Source organism: Acanthochromis polyacanthus, chromosome 6 (assembly GCF_021347895.1).
Source record: "Acanthochromis polyacanthus isolate Apoly-LR-REF ecotype Palm Island chromosome 6, KAUST_Apoly_ChrSc, whole genome shotgun sequence".
Classification (NCBI taxonomy): domain Eukaryota; kingdom Metazoa; phylum Chordata; class Actinopteri; family Pomacentridae; genus Acanthochromis; species Acanthochromis polyacanthus.
This window is the reverse complement of record NC_067118.1, coordinates 38,547,402-38,566,564: the sequence shown is the minus strand read 5'-3', so window position 1 is coordinate 38,566,564 and position 19,163 is coordinate 38,547,402. Positions and strand designations below refer to the sequence as shown.

At 41.6% G+C, this 19,163-nt stretch overlaps 1 protein-coding gene across 1 annotated transcript in view; it reads left to right on the top strand.

The window, feature by feature from the left end:
* kcnc4 (potassium voltage-gated channel, Shaw-related subfamily, member 4) overlaps positions 1-19,163 on the top strand; it is a 32,088-nt gene that overhangs the window by 1,685 nt on the left and 11,240 nt on the right. The gene's annotated exons all lie outside the window — the stretch shown is intronic.

Below are 19,163 nucleotides of genomic sequence, written 5' to 3'. Positions count from 1 at the left end.
CTCCTAGGTTCATATTGGACTCAATTAAACAATTAGAACAGTCTGGTAGTAATGTTTCAGTTTCATGATACTGTGTCCAGTAATTCAATACTATCCAGCAGTAAGTGTAGAAAACTTCTTCAAATCAGATTTATTTTTAATTTCACATCAATATCTGCAGGCTGCGTGGCTCTGACTTTTGACTTCAGGTGAAAACTTCAGCTCCTGAGAGTCTGAACAAGTCTTTTGATCAGCTGAGTGATGGATTGATGCTTCTTTGTAGGGAAGGGGTTTATTTTTAATGACACTTCTGGCCACGGTTCACATCTTCACATCTATCTCCAGGAGCCAGAGTGGCATTAAACATTTAAACATTGTTAAAACATCAGGTTAAAAGGAACATTTCAATTAATGACGACTCGTGATCATTTATTTCTGGTGTTTAACTCGGTGGAAGCAGACGGTTAGTGGCTTCTTGTTTGTGTCTTTAATACTGAGCCAATAAAAACTAATGACTGCTGAGGGATGTGGGGACACTGGTGGAGCGTTAAAATGGACTCATTCCAAATGACAGCAGCACCAAACCATGCAGATGTGAGATAAATGTACACACAATGTGGGATTTTCTTTGTGTGTTGAGATGAAAACAGAAATGACCAAACTGTGTTTAAAGAAGCTCAACTTCATCCAATCAACTATTTGCTCTCCAACATCTGGGTCAGACTTTCTGATGCCCTTGTGGCTCCATGGGGGCAAATCCCTGCAGCCACAAGTACAAGTTTTCCATTTTGTACTCATGGACTATATAAGCCTTTCTTATACAGTCCATAAGATTCCACTTCATATATCCCTCTGACAGGATTACATCTAATTGTATTGCACATTTCCCTCTGTCACTATTGCACATGATAATATTGCACATTTCTCTTAATCGGTATTGCACTTATCCTGTTATCACAATCGCTTATGATGCTTTGACACTATTACACGTGATTGTGTTGCACGAAGCCCACGTTTACACGTTTAAAACAAATTACAGAGTCCTCAAGAACAAGCCCCATCAACAGGCAAAGACATTTACAGAGTTATGATCACAGCTTGTCATACTTTGAGATGTTTAATAAATGAGGCGAGATGTGGTTGTACTTTGTGTAGTATTCAGGTTTGTGAAGCACGAAAAGGGAAAACAGATAACAGCCCAAAAGCACTTTTCCTATGAGGTCCTGTGCAGCTACCTCTAGAGCTGCTCTGGTTGATCTGCTGGGATTTTTTTTTTTAACAAATTCTTGTGGCAGAGGGAGAGCTTGGCCATGAAAAATTTGTAAACAGAATCAGTGTATTTTAGAACGTTATCCAGGTTTAATCGCTCGTATTTCTTAAGAATATAACAATGCTAAGTGCTGGATAATAAGTGGGAGCAGATATTGGTTTTGTTAGCTAAACGCTAATTCCCAGACACAAATAAATGGTGTAATCGGATGCTAATGTTTGGGATCAATTTGACCCTAGAGAGGTTTATCTGTCTGTGAAGGAACTCCAGCCACAGGAATTCAGACGGTTTGGATTTAGAGGCGTAAAAACTAAACTCCAGCCACACATTCAGAGCAGATGAAAATCCACTGAGTTCAGCATCACATTTATAAAGATTTCTCCCAAACAGGATGTGTTGCGCTGATAAACTCATGTTAAGCACTGAGATTTTCTCCACAACGCAGCTTCTCACTCCACTCATTTGTTTGCTCTTTAACAACTAAAACACGCAACACATTTACTCATTTATCTCCACATTTTTTCCCCTTATATTGCATTTCAAGTCCTTCTCTCTCTCTCCACGCAGCCGAACGTCGCTTTCAATCAATCTGAATAACCGTTTTTTTCCCTGCTTTCGCTTAAATATATATTATGAAATAGTAGCAAAGTGCTGTAAATGGAGAAAATGCTGTTTCACAGCAGTAATACCGAGCTGGTGAAGTGTTCCCACACAGCCTGTTCAAGGTTTGCACTCAGAGGCCCTCAAAGGATGAGTGTTTGAAAGGCTGCAGCGGCGTACGTCCGTGTAGAGTAAATCCCACTGTATGTTATGCTGGAGAATGGAGTTTAGCTGCACATATAGGCAAGAGAGAGAAAAATCACAACACCAGAAAACTTTGATTGCATGTGGGTCACTTTAAGGAAACTCTTACAGCTTGAATTATTCTAAAAAAAACATCCACAGAACAGGCTGATCTCAGATGGGCAGGATACTCTGTTGTTTGGCTTGGGGATAGAATAAAAGTAGCTGTGTTTTAAATTAAAATTTAATTTGCTCTCGTTGCTTTTCAGGAGGGATATCATCCCACTGTGAGCGTTTGAAAGAATGCGATGCCTAATGGCTCGGCAACAAAAGCAGCAGAGTGCTTATTGAAGCAAGTATCGAGTGTCACTAGCAGGAGTTGTCAGGCAAAGGGCCAGCAGCTTTCATCCGTTAAAAAGAAAAATACATTTAGTTCAGAGAGAGAGAGAGGCTCGTTCTCGCTCTAATTCCTGTTTGTTTGTGGAGCTGAATGCTCTATTCAGACACTCATCAGTGTAGCACAAGTATAATGTTCTTGCTGCACGCCAGCCACTCTACAAATACTGTTTATTTTAGCTTCTCGTCCAGGTGGCATTTGGAGGCAGCAGATCAGCCGACGTCTCTGAGTCACAGCTGCCTCTGCGTCGGTGTCGCCTGAAGATGACCCTCGCTGTGGCTGCCGGTTAATCACGTCTGTCTCTCACCACCCAATATTTGTAAATGAATCAATTAGGATTTGCGAAGTTCTGCGAAAACGCCAGAGCGGACGTGAGTCTTGCTCACAATGAGGCAGGAACAATATTGACCCGCCTGTAATGTTCTTTTGTCCATTTCCTTCCTCGCCAGCCGGCTTGTGTTTGTATGTTTACCCCGTGTGCGCTCTGAGAGCTCGCTTTCTGAAAGGACGCTCTAGTGCATTTTGAGGGATTCACATTACCTTTATGGCCGTTTTATTTCAGAGAGCCGCCGAGCTCCTCTCAGGTAATGTGATTCCTGAGAGCTGGAGGGGAAGTTAATCTGTCCATTATTTGAGCCACATCCTCTCCAGGATCAGCCGAGAAGAGAGGAGCTAGTTGACACATGAAGCCACTGACATGACCAGAGACATGACGGGATCATGCAGAGAGAGGAGTCAGAACAGCAACGACTCTTTATTCAAGCACAGTAGGTCTGAGATGAATTCATTTTAGAGTATTTAATAATACATTTATGAAACGCTTTCAGTTAAAGTGCTGTGCATGGAGATAAAAACAATAAGGACATCAGGAATCTACAAACATACTGAAACAATAAAAAGGGTTTCAGTTAAACAAACGGTTTAAGACGCATACGTAGCAGAAAACCAGTGGGTCTTTAGCTTTGTTTTTAAATACATCAACAGAAGATGCCTGCCTGATTTCAACAGGGAGCATAATGTCAGTGCACAGAAAGAAAAAGCCCGTTCCCCAACCGTCTTTCTTTGGGACACTCAGAAGCCCGTTCCTCTGGTAACGCAAAACATGAGTGGGGAACATTTGACCAGTACGATGGGGCAATTCCATTTACATTTTCTACGTTAGCAGCAGCACCTTAAAGTCTGAACAGGGAGCCAGCGCTGGAGTGATCCGCTCACGTCTACTAGAGCTGCTGTGTTCTGGACCATCAGCACACCACAAATGCTTTTCTTTGGCAAGCCTGATAAAAGGACATTACAGCAATCTAAACGCGGCACAACTCTTCCGTCTCCCTCACAAGTTCCTCCATAACTCAGCCGCTCGAATCCTCTCCAAAACCCCCTCGTTTCATCACATCACCCCCGTCCTACAGCAGCTCCACTGACTCCCTGTTTCAATCCAGAATAGATTTCAAAATCCTCCTGCATGCACTCAAAGCCACTGTTGAGTCCCGGAGAACTAGAGGATGAGGGGAGTGATAAATACAAAGAAAACCAGGTAAGGAGGCAGGGGAACTGATTGTGAAGCAGGCAAATTATTTATTGTACAAAAAGGAAACAAAGCCAAGATTTAATACAAACTTATGAACACAAAGCTGCTCCAAAATCTTAGTGAATGGTGTGATTTTTGCTGCTTTTATTTAACTTTGCTGTGTAATGGTTCAAAACATGCAGTGAAGTTTTACCCAATGAGACACAATCCAGATCTTTATCATCAAAAAAGAAGTACAGCATGCATTTTTATACGTAGAAACACATCCACTGTATTTACTATACATGCCTGCTGTGTGTGAAATAATGAGGCTGAGTTTCTGTCAGTGGAGCCACAGTTTGTCTAAACCAGCTGGTAAACATTGATCAGTTGAAGAGCAAAAACAGCCACTGCTAGTTTCAATCTGCTCTAATTTAATTACAGCATTAGTCTTCTTTTTTAATAGCTACATCTCGGATCATCAGTTTCAGCCTTTGTGATTTGCTAATTGCACGGTTTCAAATTGCAAAATTGCTGTGGGATTGATGAGTTGTTTGGCTCTAGGATGAATTACAGGTCTGACGGATGCGTGGATCTCTTGGTCGGTCCCTTATTTTGATTCTTTACGGTGCTTTAGTTCAGGGGAGAAGAATTAAACAACTAAAATTAACCTTAATGGTGGATCAAGGCATCATAATTCATATTTACAGTCCTTCATCTTCTGCATTCATTGCCATAAATTCTGGAGGCACCGTGTCTTTAGTGGTAACCAAATGCAGAGAAATGAACAAATATAGGCATGAGTATGTTAGATTTAGTGAGTTAGTGATGTTCAACACTTTCATGCTGTGCAAATATATATAGGATGTATAAAAAACACCTGCAGTGATAAAACACTGAGCTTTCTAATCTCACCTCTTCTTTTCTACATGTGACAATTAAACTTGACGTTGGCATCCGGCTCGGTCCAGACAACTTTCCTCCCCAATGCAATATTTCATTAGCTCCTTAATCCTGCTGCCTGTAATTAATCACCGCTCTGCTAACTGGCTTCTCCTTTTTTTTTCTTTATCGGTGATGAGCAATTAAGACTGACGTTCCCACAGAAAGGAGCAACACGCTTTCTCTCACATAGAGGAAGAAATCAATTTATCTTTGTTATGTGACCGAGGGATCGACTGGTGTGGGATTCTTCAGGTGTAATTCACGTTAGATTTCTAAGAGCCGATCTGTTTGGGAGCGTTAATTTCTCCTTCTTTTGCTTCCAGTCTCACAGACACTGTTCGTTCACTGACGGATGCTTCAGTCACCAGTTATCACCTGGATTAGAAGCCTCAGCACAGTTTTTCACTAATCGGCTTTTATTTATGGCCAAATTACAGACTATCACATTAAGACGTCCATCATTTAACCTGAATAACCTCGAAGCAGCTTCAAAACATTTGCTGTGCGATAGGAAGTCCTTCATCTCTACAGAAGCAGTCCATTCATCTCATCGTCATCAGTTTGTAAAGCCTTAAAATGTGTATAAATAGTCAAATAAATTAGGGCTGCAACTAACGACGCATCGACTAATCGTCTGAGCACAATACGTCATCAAAAGCGGACGTGAGTGCGCAATGCGACAGAAATCAGCGTCCGACCGGAGCGCAGAACACGGATGGACGTCGGCGCTGCATCGTGCATATATTATGTATGCACGGATGTCTGCGTTTAGATACGGCTGTATAGTAAACGCTGACTTCCGTGTTTACATCGGCGCTGCATCGTGCATACATAATACATGCACGATGCAGCGCCAATGTCAGTCCGTGTTCCGCGCTCCGGTCGGACGGTGATTTCTGTTGCATTGCGCGCTCACTTCCGCTTTTGATGACGTTTCGTGCTCAGACGATTAGTCGACGCGTCATTAGTTGCAGCCCTAAAATAAATGTGGTTGCTGCTTTGTGGATTATCGCCTGTTGCTGGAACATAACCCCCCTGATAGATGAGTGACCCAACAGGTGTTACTAACCGAGGAAGAAACGGTGTCTCTCTGTGCTCTTTTATTACTTCCATTTTTAATGTCTTTCATACTGCTCTGTGTAAACACTAACTTTCAGCCCAGTTTATCTAAGAAGTTCTTGATTTTTCTTTTTTTTTTTTTTTTTGGTTTGCACAAAACTGGCCTCATGGTTGTACCAAAGAGACAGATTTTTTTTATTTTTTTCACAGAATCTGGTTTAAGTAAATGGGTATTTTTTTGATGATTTTTTTTTTAAATAAAGGAACACAAATAATATTGTGATTTTTTTTTTTAAAAATACAAATCACAATTTATGGCTCAGTTTTTGTTGCGTTTCCAGATGGACCAGAATTCATCATGTGTTTAGTTCAAGGACCATCAGAAAGTTAAAAATCTGAGAGGTTAGATGGAGGCAATTGATTCGCTGTGGCGACCCCTGAAGGGAAAAGCCGAAAGGAAAAGAAGAAGACAGTTTCTTGCTCTGATTAACGTGGAGGATTTTGTGGCTCAGAAGGTTAATTGTGAATTTCAGTCTGAATTCATACTTTGTGAGTCACAAATGTAGTGAGATTGATACTTCTGCTCCACATATCTGGAATAAACTTCCAGAAAACTGCAGGTCTGCTGAAACGCTCCGTTCGTTTAAATCAAAGTTAATGACTTGTTTGTTTACTGTTAATAATTAATAATAGTTAATTCCAGCACTGCCCTTTAACTTTTAAAGTGATTTTATTTTATTTCTCTTTTTATCTTTCATTGCTTTTATGATCATAAAATTCCAAGCTGATTTTATTGCTTCAATTATGTTTTATTTCTATGATTTAGATGCTTTTAATGTCTACCTTTTAAATCATCTTTGATTTATTTTCTTTTCCATTCTAGAGCACTTTGAATTGCCCTGTGCATGAATGGCGCTGTATAAACAAACTCGCCTCGCCTTGTTTTTATGCAATATTAATATTGCGAGAAAAGTTTCACCATAATAAAAACTAAATATTGACATCTTACCTCATCTAGATACTCGTGGATTTACTTCTGATAGTGTCGCCACATTTTATCAAAATCTAATTTTTTACTCCCACAGCTGAAATTATCTCCAACAGAACATCTTAAAGGTGAAATATCGGTCAGTATCGGTGAGTTATTTTCCCCTTTTCTTATTATGAAACGCATCCAGAGTGCGACACCCGGGTGAGGAGCAACAAAGCGGCGTTTGGAGCACGTTCGTCTTTCACGGCGCCGACACCTCTGTGAATGGAACGCAGGATTTGAGTTTTCACACATCATCAAAGCAGCTCAGCCTCGTTAAGGAGACTTTTCTAACGCTGAAGGAGCCTTGTAATCCTCCGTGATTATGCTGCTTGTTTATTCTGCTCACTTCTAAGCTGTTTGCTAAAAATAGTTCAGTCTGCACACAGTTGCAGACTTTGTTTTGCAGACACACAAAAAAAAATCAATGAATACACTTTACTGAAAAATAGAATCTTTCTTCCACCTAAGCCAGAAAGCAATTATCAGTGGCATGGATTGCTGGTATTGTTCAGTGTGATTTTCTCTTTTTAAAGAACGTACGAATTTAAAAAGTTCAGATGGTTCTTTGGTGGAATGAATAGTTTGAAATGGAAGCATTCAGCTGAAAGAACATGGAGTATTTGTCAGAATAAGACTGGCCCAGCAGATAGATGATTGTACAAAGTGTTCCCCTCTGTTAACTTTATGCAGCGGCACATTTTATACATTTGTTAAAGTTATAATTTGTTTTTCTGGCTGCTATTAAACTTTTGAAAGGCTTTAAGTGATCATTAGTACTGACAAATCAACCATTATTTTTTTTACATACTGAGACTTCTGGCTTGATTCTGCGGGCTGTATTTTGTTTTAAGATTCCACTTCTTTTAAGAAAACCATGCACCACCGGACAAGTGTGCTGTTTTCATTTCAGCTGTCTGGAAACCGCTTTAGTAGATGTTTGTGGATTTTGGCTGTTTTCCAGATCTTTCAACCACATTTAACTTCATCTTTTCAGGATGGAGATGTAGGAGATACGGAACTTTGGTGAAGTGACGACAAGTTGTTGTGTCTAGAGGGGAAATTTTTGCGCCTTAAAATGATATTTGGCATCAGATCACTCTTTTGACTTCTTCTCAGTTGATGCTGTGACTGGTTTTGGTTTGGTTTTTGCTAGTCTGACTCACCGGATGTAGTTAAAAGCCTGCAATTAGCAGTTCTGCATTCAGTCTCTTGCTGTTTTCAAAATCCCCGTCACTGCGGGAACAACAATAACCTCTGGGTTAGCAATCCATCTATCCATCTATCTATTTTCTTCCGCTCATCCGGAATCGGATTGCGGCGGCAGCAAACGAAACGGGTCATTCCAGACGTCCCTGCCCCCGGCAATGTTTTCCAACTCTTCCTGAGGGATCCCAAGGCGTTCCCAGGCCAGTTGAGATGCATAAGGAGTCGTGTCAATCTGTTGTCAAAGAGCTTAAATCAATACATCCCTGGCAGGTTCTAGTGGCCAGGAGAAGCATCTGGCATTTGAAGCCGTTTCAGTGCTTTTTGTTACATTGAACGAGTGTGGTTTTATCGTGTTGCTCTTGTTTCCTCAGCTGTGTGAAAGACAAAAACTGATGAAATGAAGTGTTTTGAAATATTTTACAGTGAGCTCTTACAGTTGGCAATCTACCAAACTGAAAATTTCAAGTTTTACTAAGGATTTAGACCATGCAGTATGCTAACTATGCTTGTTTTTCTCACTTCCCTTTATGCAAATGCACCACCAAAAAACAGCTCCCTGTCAGTATTTTGAGGCGGCATTGTGGCTGCATTGTTGACTTAGGCTCCACTTAAGACTGTTGTGAGTTGTTTAAAGAACACAAACAAGCCAGATAGTGAGGTGCAGTCACACTTTTCTCCACAGAATGATCTGACCATGCATGACTGTTATTAGCTGTCTCAGGAGCTCATTGAGTCTCTTGTTCAAGGTTCTTCATTGCTCCAGTTTTCCTCACGGGGCGTCCTTTCTTCAGAGGATACTAAGAGAGGTCTAAAAGTGCTGAGTGGTTTTTGACTCCTTGTGACTCCTACTGGGAGGTTTCTGGAGGTCAGAGATGATGTAGCAGCGACCATTCCAGTCTTAGGAGTTCCTATTGTACACTATTTCTACTTCCTCCTCCACCAGCTCCTCATTAACTTTGTGGAGGAGGCTCCTCACACCTGATCAGACATGAGCGTTGATGAAAGCTGAAAATTGCACAATGCCCCAAACTAGCCGAGAATGAAAAGATAGAACTGTTTCTTATATTTTGTCTTCACATAGACGATCTCTACTGTTAATTTTTCTCATGTTTGTGGTTCTATGAATCTATAAATGTGTCATGATGAGGAGAACCACAGCTGACGGGCTGAATAGTGGAGATTAATCTTCCGTCCTCAGGTGTAGCGGCTTTCAGATGTGAGTCGGGGTGACAGGAATTCTAAGAAAACATCATCGGGTGCTGCTCTCGTTGGCCGTGCAGCTGCTGACTGTTCAGGAGGCTCGTCGTCGTCATCGGTTCTCGCTTGTCCGTTTTAGTAACGGAGCGTGATGCTCAACAGCTGGAGGATATGACGGTGATGGGACTCTCCAGCTGCTGCACAGCCTGCTGCCTGTTGAACGTCCTGCTTCACTCCCTCCTGCTCTGATCGTCACAGCTGGGACCAGACTGCTGTTGCCTCCAGGGACCTCTGCTCTGTGTGCACACTGACACTTGATGACCTTGGATGGATGTCTGTTTGGCTTCAGTCAGTATTACAAACAGTCTAAACACACGTGACTGCACCCCTGTGAAACATCATTTAAATGCCATTTTATATCTTTCAAAATTGCATCGCCTCTTACTACTTTCATTATTTCTAAGCTGAACAGTTGGAATTTGCTCTGATGTAAAATTAAAACACAACCGTTTAGATTTGCGGTGTTTGAAATAAATTCCTCACAGTAGGAACTCATGGAAGATACTAGTGTGGAGAGATGTTCTGTCATTCCTTAGAGGCCATTTTCCCCCCCTGGTTTTTCCTCTTTGCTGAAGTGGTTTCACTGTCGTTCTCTTTAAAATACCTCGAAGGTGTTGTCGTTCAGTATAGCCTTCTTTAACCCTTGCCTCAGGTTAAATCAGGACCAGCTCTCCGTTTAAAGGGTTAGATTCTATCTGCCTATTAGTATTCCACCTAACAGGTTTCAGCAGAATAATTAAGCTGGTGTCGAGGAATACTCACCTAGGTCCTAACTGTCTTCTTCCAAACGTCTTACCCCTCTTACTTCAATAAATACTCTCTTACTAAGCAGCCCTCCTAAGTAGTAGAATTGATTTATTGACCACGTTTGTTAACGACAGCTTTCCTCTTAAAACTGTGGCACTTGTTGATATTCCTAGGTTCGTTTTAGAGGTTTGGAAAACTAACCCCAGGGGTAATGTTTAAATAACTAGTTGGATTAAAGTAACCTTTAAGAACCATTAGATTTAATGCACACAATCAGCTTAACTTTTTACCACTATGCAGAATAGGTGAATCATAATCATTTCATTAGACTTCTCTTTAAATGCAATATAGCGTTTTATTAAGCAAGTTTTAGCAGGGGCACAGCATTAATTCATGATTAAACAATTTAATTATTTCTGATTAAAAATTATACTAAAGTAACTAAATTGAGCGTACCTGACAATCTTCTCTAATTATTAAATTTAGGAGAGAGAGCGGACAGCGCGGCCAAGCTGTCACGCCCGGTCTTGACCTGCGTCTAGTTGAACTCCTCCGTGGACCAGCAGACTCGGTACGAAGTCTTCTTTGTGGGCAGAGGGTGTTCTTCATAGGCAGGGGGAGTGGAGAGGTCCCGAAAGCCAATCGTTGGTCTGGCAGTTATCTTTAGTAGCAGCTGGAACACAAGTGCGGGCGTCTCAGCTGTCTTCTCAGTCGGATGGTGGTGGTGGAAAGCCCCCGTCTCATCAGGCTGCGGTGGGTCACTGGGTCCTCCAGCCCCTGGAGTGGAGCAGCCCTCTGCTGCTGCCTCCTGTGCCTCTCTGGATGCCATGGGTGCTTGCCTCTCTTCATCTCTTTCGATAACTGCAGACCTCTCAGGACTCTCCTTACAGCAGAGTGTGGTCTTCGCTTGTTGAACAAAGTCAGAAAAAGACTTTGCCTCCAACGATGTTCTCAACGAACTCTGGAGCCTAAGTCCCGCGTTGTCTTCACGTCTCTTGGGCAAAAGGGTCCGGTGTCGACTCTTCAGAACTTTGGCGATGCTCCCCGGCAGCTCCGGCGAGCAGCATCTCTCCCCTCCGGGGGAGAACTCCCAATTCAGTGTCTGTGTCTCTGGGTTTTATACCCTAGCTCGACTTCAGCTTAGCACATACACATTTTCACACACAATTCTAACTAGTAGGTACGCCCAGGTAATTAATTCATAGGTTTAAGACACAACCTTCTTCCTATCACGCATACATCATTCTTTCCATCTTTTCTGTTAACACATCCACTTGTTACACACACTTCAGTTGTCATGACAATGTAGGCCTGAGCCCATCCTGTCATCCTGTGGAAACTCCAAGTTCCTCATTTCTGAGGAGACTTCTGCTTTTCCCATCCTGTCTGCATACAGCTCAGAACAGCACAGATTACTTCCATTCAAAACTCACTTAGTTACACTGAATCACTTCTTTAAATCATTTTTCTTAGCATGATCAAATAACTTATTTTAAATCATTCTCTTCTATAGCAATCATCATTTCCAGAATATATATCAGCCTATTAAAATCATTCTTGCATCAAGCATAAGTATAATCATGTGGTTAACTTATATAGTTTCTCATTTTAACTTTTCATTGGTTTGCTTAAAGCTTTCATTTAGGTGGTGGTTGCTCCTGGGATCTCAAATAACTAGGCCCCACTTGACAGTGTTCGACTGGACTCAAGTGAGGTGGCGTGCTTCTTTACAAGCTCTTGCATGGTTTTGGCAGTGTGCTTTGCATCTTTGTCATGGTGGGTTATTACACTTTTGCAGGCTAGAAGTCATCTTTTCTGCCAGTATTTTTCGTAAATCCACACGTATTCATGCTTCATCTATCAGTGTCATCTCCCCAACCCCTTTTTGCTCTCATGTAGCCTCACATCATCACCCTCCCACCTCCGTTCACTGTCAGGACCGTGCATTCACTTTGGACGTTTTCAGCAGGTTTACACCAAACATGCTGGACCAGACAACTTTATTTTAATTTCATCTGACCAAAGAATGTGCTGCAAACATTCATCAATCTTCTTTTCACATGCTTTAGCAAAGTTTCATCTTGCAGCAAGGAGGAACATTTAGAAGTGACAATCCGAAAGCTAACAGAGTAAAGATTAGAATTTTAAAAATGTCTCCAGCTGAACAATAATGTTGCTTTGGGTTCTGCTGGATGTGTAAAAGTTTTTCTCAAGTTTTGCTGCACTGATTCAGATCTTAGAATACTGTCCATTCTGAGTCTGAAAGTGTCATATTGGCTCATCACTAAATATGTGGAGTCCTTTAAAGTGAAAGTCTAAAAAGTCGGTTTCAGTGTAGTAACGATAATAATGCACTGAAATGGTCTTTGAGTGTAGTAGGGCTGGCCCGAATAGTGGTTTCTGGCCTCCGAATATTCGGGCCCTATTAAAGACGAATATCCGAATATTCGTTCCACCCCCTAACGTCCGGGGGGCGGCGGCTTGTGGTGGAGACCCCCGAATATTCGGATCCGTTCGTCTGGTCTCCCAGGTCCAAATTTTGCCTTCGTTTTGTCTTCAGTTAAACTGAAGAATTCCCAAACAGCGGAGGTCTTCGGCATCTTGTCTTGTTTATGCAACGAAGTGAAGCGTGACGTCAGAGTCGGCAGCCACCCGGCCATTTGGGTGGTGGTAACAAACACGAATGGATGAGCCGAACACGGCGGGATGAGCCGAAGTGGGCCGAAGGTGAAGGGACGAGACGAGCTCCGAATATTCGGATACCAAAATTAATATCCGGATACCGCCGTAGCAAACGAATATTTGGATATTTGGGATATTCGGGTCCAGCCCTAGAGTGTAATATTAGTATTACTGATACATGAATGTGCCAGTTGCTCTTGAAGCGGAGTCTTTTTATCACCTGTATCTTCTCCCACAGCTTTCAGTCAGACCTTATGATCCTCAGCAGCAGATGAAAACGGCTCAGCTGTCTTCATGACAGTCGCTTACATCTCTGATTTGTGCAGCGATTTAAAGAGAATTGTTAAAGTGAAGCGTCGTAGCAGCTCAGTCTGATCGCCGGGTTAATTAAGAACCGCAGCTGTCAAACTGAAATCACTGAAAAGCAACATTAAACAGAAACGCTTAATTACAAAAGCAGTAACACACTGCAGATATACGCTAAGGAAAACTGAATTTACCCCCAGCACAATAAAACTGACCACAGAGGGAGCTAAGAATTGGACATAAATAACTAGAAAACTAATAAGAAATTTAAATACTGTTCAATGTGTAGAGTTTGTAGCAGCATAATCTTCCAGAAGATGAAAAATGCAAAGCTCTCTGTTACCGGTTAGGTGGCTTCATAATGATTCCTGCTTATGTAACAGCAGCAGACCAATATGGGAACACAGGAGACGATGTGGCAATCATTCCGACACTGGCTGTGTTTAGTTTCCACTACTGAGCTGTAAACATGATATTGTGGTTTCCCTTTTTGTCCGTCCTTAAATAAGCCACACAGACACATTTAAATACGGTGAGATTTAATGACCCAGGCAGTGTCACGGAAACACAAACAATGAAAGTACAAAAACAGCCACACAGCAGAGGAGGCAGGCGTGCAGGTAGCTACAGATGCTCAGGTGTGACATCGGGCTGTGCTGTGTTTCTGTTCAGACGTTCGGGTTGAGAGTTTTATGAGTTGATTAAACCGTCCTTGTATATCGCAGCACCTTCCCTGCAGAGATGCCTCCGGCTGCAGATACCGGCTCTGTTTAGTTCTGGGATAAACCGTTTGACGTTTCCGTAAACTGAACGCTGTCGAGGCCTGTGAGGCTCAGCACGAGCTTCTGAACGGCATCGGTTTCTATTTAATGGCTGCCGGTCTGTTGTTTTAGCAGAACAATGTACAAGAGGCCTCTCCTTGTGGTGTGATTTTTGTCAAAGTCAAAAAGGTGTGATGATTTGTTCAGCTGCAGGAAGATGTTTGTTTATACTGACCAGGATGCTGCATCTCACTCGGAATGAGTAGATTATAAGTAGGTGTTTGAGTACATAATATCTGACTGATAATAAACCAAAAGCCCCTGTTAAACTTGCACTGCTTTCCATTAATCTGAACGCGTACCCACAAGTACAGCGAGTTCTGTTAGGTGATTTGGGGAAGATTTTTTTACACGTTTCAGGACTAATGCTGTTCCACAACCCTTTACGAGAGCAGAAGATGCAATTTGTGAGGCAAAATCACATTCCCTTTGCTCGGCAATTTCAAATCTATTAGGCGACACGCTGAAATGAAATCCATAATAACAGAATTATACTGCGATTAAAAACCGGCACTAACACTTCAGATTAATAGTTCTCACCAATAATGGATGTAATCTGGGTTTTATTTCACACAGGATGTTAACAGGAGCCGAAGTTCAGTTTGTTTCCTCCAACTACTTGTAGGACTTTTTCCTCTCGGTGTGATAAATGCACGCAGGATTGACGACAAAGCTTGGCAGCTCATTTTAAATGTGATTTATCCGGAGTATGTGGAGCCTCAGCCAACATTTTTTCCAGTATTAACATCTGAGGGCACTTCGGCTCACTTTGCAAACAAAGAAATGCAGCTTTTCTTTTGTAAATGTTTAGATTTTTGGCATTGTTCTCGTGTCCAACTGCACCAAACGCATTTCAAAAGTTCCCTCCTCTTTTCGCCATTGCTGTGTTGTTTCCATAGATGTGCAGGACTTTATGCTGTGGTGAAAATTAGCCCATTGTAGGTAAAAATACTAGCAGAGCAAAAAAAAAAGAAGGCGGCACATGTATGGTAGATATTGGAATGGTAATGAGGGACTATTGAGTAACTACTGTGTGGTGTATCCTGTTTGTTTAGAGAGTGATAAATGCTGAAGTAGTCAATAATGAATAAATAATTCACCGTTATGTTCCACTCAATGTTGAAGATGCAATTTAAGAGTTCATAATGAGGTTCTTGAACTTTTATGAAACCTCTAGACACTAAATATTATTCAAATTAGAGTATTTTATTTTGTCTTTCAGCACATCTGGAAGTGATGTTTAACTTTTCTACCATTATTCCTCTCCTGTAATATGATCATAACTTCCCTTTGCTCAGAGCTGAATTCCCCCCTGGTATTAGAGGTTGGCGTCAAAGTTTAGTTTAATTGAACTTTTGTGGCACGAATGAGTGGAAAATCTAGTCCATTACAGCGCTCACAGCTGCCCCAGAGAGTGCAGGTCCCCCGTTAGAAATAATGACCTTCTGCTCTTCACCAGATTACACTAACAACGTGTGATTAAAGGTTTCGTGAAATGAGGAAGTATTGGATGTTGAGGATGGATGAATGGGTGAGAGGAGAAAGGGGGAGGAGGGTGTCGTTGGATTTAGTGATGGTTTGGGAGGAGGAAGGTCAGGTGTTGTTTCACCTGAGCCGATTATGAACCTTTAGACAGTTTGTGGAATAGGAGAGATGTACTGAGTTGAAGAGAGGATGAATGATGTGGATAGGGAGGGATGAGTTAGAGAGGTAAACGAATGAAGGGGAAAGACAAAAAGGATGGGAATGGAACTGGACTACATGGGTTTATCAGGTATAGGAAGTCTTTACAGGTGATATGAGGTGTTTGAAACCCTGTTTGCTTCGTTATTGATTGTATATACACTACCGTTCAAAAGTTGGGGGTCACCCAGACAATTTCCCACAGGAACCAAAGAATCTGTTGCCAATGCTTCAGAAACCAAAGGACACCCTAATAGATGTAATTACAAAGCATACATGTGGTGCAGAAATAAGTTTTCAGCCCCGCCACAGAGGCTTGTTAGAGGTAGCGCCAGTTTCATTCCTTCAGATGTTTGTTCAGAGGTGGAAAGCAGAGAGTTTAACGTACTGGTTGGCTGCAGGGTGAGATGTGGAGCTAGGAGGATGGCACAAACACCCCACATGTTACATCCTCTACATGCAGCTTCCTGCTGGTGGATATATAGAAGTGTTGTTTCACATAGATAGCACATGCCTACACGCTTCCCAACAAATCTGGCAGTGAAAATGGGAAAATCTGCAAAGTTATGTGTGCATTTCGCTACTTTTAGCTCCATTTAATGTGCAAAAAGTTGGTTATTTTGCAGCCAGAGAAGCTGGTGTTGGTCTCAATACATACTGGCAGTGGCATCAGACATTTTTACCCCTTTTTATTCATGAACTTGCACTGACACATTGATTATTGACTATTAATCAGCTCCTGCAAGGTCCTTCTGTCGCAGCTTTCCTCTGATGTTTACGCCAAGCTCCATTCAGGTTATTCAGGATATTGTGGAGCATGAGCAGAACCCAGTGGTGGACTTTAAAGCCTGGAGGGGTTTGATAAAATACTGGAGTTATTTTTATTAATTGACTTTGGAAATTGAGGTGCTGCCGGTGAGGCCAGACGGTGTCGTTTGGTGGAGACCGCCTTAATTATCTGCCGGTGACTCTGTGTCTGGTCATTTGTCTGGATCGTTCTCCAACAGGAAAGAGAGGACACAGTTGAAACATATTTTGTGTCTGTATGAATGTGCGTGTGTGCTGAATACTGAAATTGTGGTAAATTAATGTTCTCCAAGTAAAAGTTCTTATAAAAACATTTTTTAAAACACACCGAATAAAAGATACTAGCAGATGTATGCTTCCAGTTTACAAGTGAAAAATCTTGATTTTGTTGATGCTCTAAGGAAGTGATAAAATACTTTGGCATGGTTACAGTCCTCTGAAATGCACTAAATCAAATTCTAATCCACATGCTTTTGTTTTGTATTAATCCTGTACATGGAAGCTGTGAATCTGTTGTCCACTGACTGCAGGGTTGGTGGTTTGATCCTCAGACCTCCATGTGCTGGAGTGTCCTTGGGCACTTTTGAACCCAAACTTGCTCCCATTGGCAGCCGTTGGTGTAAAAACCCAAACAGATTTTAACCAGTAATCCTCCTTAGACCAACTAAATTAATAATTAATCCTCAGTGAATCACTGGATCCCCAGCTCTCCGTCTAACGGGTACGGTTACAACAGGCCAGTGGGGTCTGACCCAGATGGGTTCTGAAGAACGTTTAAGCTGTTATTCAAGGAAAATTCATCTAGCTTGTCACTGCTTTCATTCACACGCCTATCCTGCTCCCTCTGATAATTAATTTAACTGAGTAGCCCCTTTCAAATGGTCAAATTAACTACCAGTCACGTCTGTTAACAGCAGCTTTTCCTCTCATGGGTTTTGGCACTTGGTAAGTTGCTAGGTTAAAGTTTAGAGGTTAGGAAAAACACCAAGGATATGTTTGTAATAGGCCACCCACGGCCCCAAAGACTAGTAACCTTCCAGAACCTTTTTTTTTTTAGATGTAATGCACACAATAACCTGACTTTTTACCACCAGAGAAAATATTCATAATTAATCATTGTGATAGGGATAAAGTGAATTTCCAATCTTTTGACTTTAATTGCAGGAAAAATGTTTATTATAATATTTTAGCAAGGTCGTAGCAATGGCTCTTAATTATCAGACAATTAATCAAACATTGCTATTCTTTCCATTGCTTAACACAACTCATAAGTGGAACTATGCTTTATAAAAGAGAAGTAACAATCACCCAGATTACATAATTTGGAGGGGCAGAGCATGGATACTTTTGAGGACAACCAGGAGGCTCAAGATGTGACCTTCTTCTGGAAGGGATAGCAAAGCTTTAACAGCGATGGAAAGTACATTGAAGTTCAAGGAGACTATGTTGAAAATTATCCAAGAACAATCTTTCTCCTCAGACTTACTCTGTTGAGGACAGTGACTTTTTCAAGTATGGTTGTAAGTGGAAACCATTTCGCATTTGTCTTGTTGTGATACACCCCGTGACTCCTCTTGAGGCTGATTTGAGGCTTCACCATCCTCCCTCTGGTCTTCATCTTCTCAGGGGATCAGAGCCGTGAGCGCCTCAGAGATCTGCAGGGACGAAGCTGAAGAACGTTGTCATGGTTCACATCTGCACCTCATCTGCTGCACTACAGTGATATGAACAGATGTGGAGTTTTTTCACAAGTGTGCAGTATCTTAGTGTTTGCTCAGTGTTTAAACATGAATTGCATTTAGTTTGCTATTCTCCTAAACCACTATACTCCATTACCTGTGCAGTTTGTATTTCATGTTGTTTGTTCTGATGTGAATTAGTGTCCTCTATTGAGCTTTACATTCTTTCTTTCTAATCACTGGTCCAAAGACTATGAAGTTGATTCATATGTTAGATTGAGAGAAAATGGCTAAGTGCATGCAAGTTGCAGGTTCATATTTATCCAGCTGGGAGATTAGAAAGGTTGGAGAGGCATTACAATTTGTCCAGGGTTGAGTAAACAATAAAGACGGATCATCTATGAGTAAGCACACAGCGATAGCACAAACACCGGCAGGCACTGCTATTGTACTGGATCAGGTGATGCAGCCGCAACGTTCAGTTTCCCCTCGGGAATTGTAAAAGTTCTTTGACCCTCTGCTGCCTTTTGTTTGGGTTTTTTATTTTCAACACAAATATTAGAACACTATTAGATCTTGCTTTGTTTGTACTAAAGTGAACACTTACAGCAGAAGTCATGTTTCACTCACTGAACCGCAACAGGGGAAATTTGTCCAGAGTCTCGCCTCATTTTATGTCCATCATTAGACTATTTATCTTCTTTCATATATTTCAAAGTCTGTCTGCATGGTAGCTCTATGCTGGTGTAGTAAGTCCTAATGTGAGCGCCCCCTGCTGTCTGTGTCTGTCAGAGTCCCATGTTCATGGAATCACGTTCTCTCAGCAGGATTCAGTCTCTGTGCTCACGGGAGTGATTGGTTTCAAATTGGTGTGTTTTTCACTGAGAATCCTGTCTTCTGCTTTTTAAAATAATGAATAACAAACTTGTCTCACTTCAAACTAGAACAGTTGTGGACGAATTATTTCCTGGCATGTCATGTCAGGAGACACAGTGGTGGTAG